The sequence below is a fragment of the Narcine bancroftii genome, chromosome 1 (genome assembly GCF_036971445.1).
Source record: "Narcine bancroftii isolate sNarBan1 chromosome 1, sNarBan1.hap1, whole genome shotgun sequence".
In the NCBI taxonomy this organism is placed as follows: domain Eukaryota; kingdom Metazoa; phylum Chordata; class Chondrichthyes; order Torpediniformes; family Narcinidae; genus Narcine; species Narcine bancroftii.
In genome coordinates this window covers 45,904,333-45,909,346 of record NC_091469.1, presented here as the reverse complement: position 1 = coordinate 45,909,346, position 5,014 = coordinate 45,904,333, and positions in this window count along the sequence as shown.

Here is a 5,014-nt window from a genome sequence, read left to right as displayed (position 1 = left end):
TTTCTCCTACATCATATGTGATACAGAAAATCTAAAATTATCTTTGTGTTCATCTTGAAGTTGTCTATCATAATCCCCAATTTTTTTCAGGAAGCAAACCTTTTGAAAAATTTGTTAAGAGTAATGAGCAAATTGGGACAAACTGTCAGGAGGATCAGGGATGCGTAAAGTGCATATAAATAAGCCCATGTGTGCACAAGTTGTTCAGGAAGGATTTTTCATTGCAAATTCAGATGAAAAATGGTCCTTAATGAATTTTGCCACTTGTTGCCCATATTGAGATCCCTCCAGAGGTGCACCTGGATATAGTCACAACATCTTGCAATTTGCCATACACCTTTGTACAGAGGAGGTCAATGAACTCCTTTTACAAAGGTAACAAAGTTGTAGTGTCACCTGACAGGCAGTTAAAAAAAAATTGTTAGGATTGCTATACTGTGGAATACCATCACATTTACAGACATTATTTCATAGCAACTGCATGTCAAGTCTGAGATTAATACCTTGATAACAAAAGGAGATGGCATTCTCTCAACAAAGCTGCTGAGCGCAAGAAATAAACAGTACAGAACAATTCCCCATATTCTGTTTGCAGTTGCGATCACTTAATTCTGTTGCAGTCCATTGTGCCATCAAATCAGTGAAAGGAAGGGACACTGATTAAATCACAGAAAATGTGATGCACTAGACTTCTGCTTCCTACAATGCTCTGGTGAAGTTCTGCTGAAATTGGTCAAGTGGATATGATTGTTTGCCATATGCTCCAACCAAGTTATCATGAAGGACAGTGCTTGCCACAGTTACATAATGTGTAGCTTTGGAGCAAATAAAAGAAGAGGAATGGCACAGCAAGGAGGAGGAAGGGAGTGGGCATATGGAGAGATGTTTCTGATTGGGAAATTCGCGACCTACTCAAACAATTTTTACAGCAATTCACATAATCCCAATTCCTATCCATTAGATTACATCTCATTAGCCCTTTTTACACTTGCGTGCCCTAAGTCGGCTGTTCAGCATCCTGGGATAGGAATGGTGTTTTTCCTGTTCACACTTGACCACTCTTAACTGGGACACAGCACAATTTCACACTTGCTGACATCATGATACATTGAGCGATAGTGGACCTGCCCTAAATCCCAATCAATATATTATGATCTCTGTATGGGCTTCCACCAGCGTTGTCTCCGCTCCATCCTCAACATCCATTGGAGCGCTTACACCCCTAACGTCGAAGTACTCGAGATGGCAGAGGTCGACAGCATCGAGTCCACGCTGTTGAAGATCCAGCTGTGCTGGATGGGTCACGTCTCCAGAATGGAGGACCATCGCCTTCCCAAGATCGTGTTATATGGCGAGCTCTCCACTGGCCACCGTGACAGAGGTGCACCAAAGAAAAGGTACAAGGACTGCCTAAAGAAATCTCTTGGTGCCTGCCACATTGACCACCGCCAGTGGGCTGATAACGCCTCAAACCGTGCATCTTGGCGCCTCACAGTTTGGCGGGCAGCAACCTCCTTTGAAGAAGACCGCAGAGCCCACCTCACTGACAAAAGGCAAAGGAGGAAAAACCCAACACCCAACCCCAACCAACCAATTTTCCCTTGCAACCGCTGCAATCGTGTCTGCCTGTCCCGCATCGGACTTGTCAGCCACAAACGAGCCTGCAGCTGACGTGGACTTTTTACCCCCTCCATAAATCTTCGTCTGCGAAGCCAAGCCAAAGAAAGAAGATATTATGATCTTATATTTGAACAAAATTAATCATGCCAAAATATAACATAATTAAGATTTATTTACAGCACAGTCCTTCAGCCTATGTTGTTGCTGTGCTAACCTGTATAAACCTTTTATAAGGGACCGTGGGAAAGTGCAAGCAATAAATAGCAATAGTGGATGATTTTTTTAATTTTTTTAAATTTTTCACACTGTGAACCATATCAATCAAAATACATACAAATATTTCCCTCTTAAATATACACAGTGGCATTTTCTCCCTTTTTTTCCCCCTTACTTTTCCTCCCCCCCCCCTTCCCACCCCGCTCCAAACCCATTAAACGTTCAACATATACAATACAATAAAACCATTAAACAATGTCATCACACAATGAAAATAAACAAGAAAATTGTGTCATCTACTGTTGCACACTGGATCAAGTCATTTTGTCTTCTTATCGTTTTATCATTTTAGGGGGTGGAGGTCCAAAACAAGCCCTCTCTGTTATATTCCATGTACGGTTCCCAAATTTGTTGAAATAATGTGATTTTATTTTTAAAATTATATGTTATTTTTTCCAATGGAATACATTTATTCATTTCCATGTACTATTGCTGTACTCTCAGGCTCTCTTCTGATTTCCAAGTTGACATTATACATTTTTTTACTACAGCTAAGGCCATCATAATAAATCTAATGTGCTTCATCAAGTTTGAGGCCTAATTCTTTACTTCCTATATTACTTAGAAGAAAGATCTCTGGATTTTTTTTGTATGTTGCTTTTTGTGATTTTATTTAATACCTGATTTAGATCTTCCCAAAACTTTTTCACTTTCTCACATGCCCAAATTGCATGTACTGTTGTTCCCATTTTCTTCTCACAGCGAAAGCATCTATCTGATAATGTTGGATCCCATTTATTTAATATTTGGGGCGTGATGTATAACCTGTGTAACCAATTATATTGTATCATGCATAGCCTCATGTTTATTATATTCTTCATAGTTCCAGAGCATAACTTTTCCTGTTTCATTTTTTTATCTTTGTTTAAATCTTTTTCCCACTTTTGTTTGCGTTTATAGCTTATTTCATCTTTTTTCTTCTCTTGCAGCTTGATGTGCATGTTCGTTATAAATCTTTCAATTATCATTGTATCTGTAATCACATATTCAAAGCTGCTTCCTTCTGGTAATCTCAGTCTGCTTCCCAATTTGTCCTTTAAGTAGGCTTTCAGTTGATGGTATGCAAACATTGTACCATGAGTTATTCCATATTTGTACTTCATTTGTTCAAATGTTAATAAATTATTTCCCAAAAAACAATTTTCTATTCTTTTAATTCCTTTTCTCTCCCATTCACTAAAGGAAAGGTTATCTATTGTGAAAGGGATTAGTTGATTTTGCATCAATAATAATTTTGGTAGTTGGTCATTTTTTTTTCCTTTCTAAGTGAATCTTCTTCCATATATTGAGTAAATGATGCAGTACTGGTGAACTTTTATATTGCACCAGTTTTTCATCCCACTTATAAAGTATATATTCTGGTACCTTCTCCCCTATATTATTTAGCTCTACCTTGGTCCAATCTGGTTTTTCCCTTGTCTGATAAAAATCTGATAAATACCTTAATTGTGCTACTCTATAATAATTTTTTAAAGTTTGGTAACTGCAAACCACCTTGTTTGTACCACTCTGTTAATTTATCTAACGTTATCCTCGGTTTCCCCCCTTTCCATAAGAATTTCCTTATTATTCTCTTTAGTTCATTGAAGAATTTCTGTTAAGGGAATTGCTAACTATTGAAATAGGTATTGTATCCTTAATATTTTAATGAAATTTACCCTCCCTATCAATGTTAGTGGCAATTCTTTCCAATGTTCTAAGTCATCCTGTAATTTCTTAATTAATGGCTGATAATTTAATTTGTAGAGGTGGCTTAAATTATTATCTAATCTAATACCTAGGTCTCAGATTGCTTGTGTTTGTCATTTAAATGGTGATTCTATTTTAAATTCTGTATAATCCACATTATTCATTGGCATCGCTTCATTTTTATTTGCATTGATCTTGTACCCCGATATCTCTCCATATTCCTTCTTATGTAGTTGTTTTATTGATATTTCTGGTTCTGTTAAGTATACTATGATGTCATCTGCAAATAAGCTGATTTTATACTCCTCCTTTATTTTTATCCCTTTTATTTTCTGTTCTTTTCAGTTCTGCCAATGGTTTTATTGCTAAAGCGAACAGTGAGGGAGATAGTGGACATTATACATTTTTTTACTACAGCTAAGGCCATCATAATAAATCTAATGTGCTTCATCCAGTTTGACTGCCTAGTTGACCTACTTAATTTAAATTGGTTCGATACATATCCATTTATTGTCATCTTCGCCAATGATCCATTATATAATGCTTTAATCCAATTAATATATTTTTCTGGTAGGTTGAACCTCTGTAATACTTTGAACAAATAATTCCATTCTACTCTGTCAAAGGCTTTTTCTACATCTAAAGGAACAGCCACTGTTGGCTTCTTATTTCTTTGAACTGCATGAATTAGACTAATAAATTTACAGACATTATCCGCTGTTCATCTTTTCTTAATAAATCCAGTTTGATCTTGTTTTGCTATTTTTGGTACACAATCGGCCAATCTGTTTGCTAATAATTTCGCTATTATCTTATGAATTAAGTATAGATATTGGTCTATATGATGCTGGTGTTAGTGGATCCTCCCCCAGCTTTGGTATTACTGTAATTATTGCTGTTTTACATGAATCTGGCAAGTTTTGTGTTTCTTCTATCTGGTTCATTATTTCCAGGCGAGGAGGAATTAATAACTCTTTAAATGTTTTAATGAATTCTATTGGGAATCCATCCTCTCCAGGCATTTTATTGTTCGGCATCTTTTTTAATATATCCTGTATTTCCTCAATTTCAAATGGTTTTATCAGCTTGTTTTGCTCCTCTTCTTGCAATTTCGGCAGTTCAATTTTAGCTAAAAACTCTTCTATTTTGTCTTCTTTCCCCTCATTCTCAGTTTGGTATAATTGTTCATAAAATTCCTTAAAGTTCTCATAAATCTCCATTGGATTATATGTAATTTGTTTGTCCTTTTTCCTTGATGCCAATACAGTTCTTTTAGCTTGTTCTGTTTTAAGTTGCCAGGCTAATATTTTGTGCGTTTTTTTCTCCTAACTCATAATACTTTTGTTTTATTTTTATTATGTTCTTCCCACCTTATACGTTTGTAATGTTTCATTTTTTTTTGCCGCCTATTCTTTTCTTTTTGTTATTT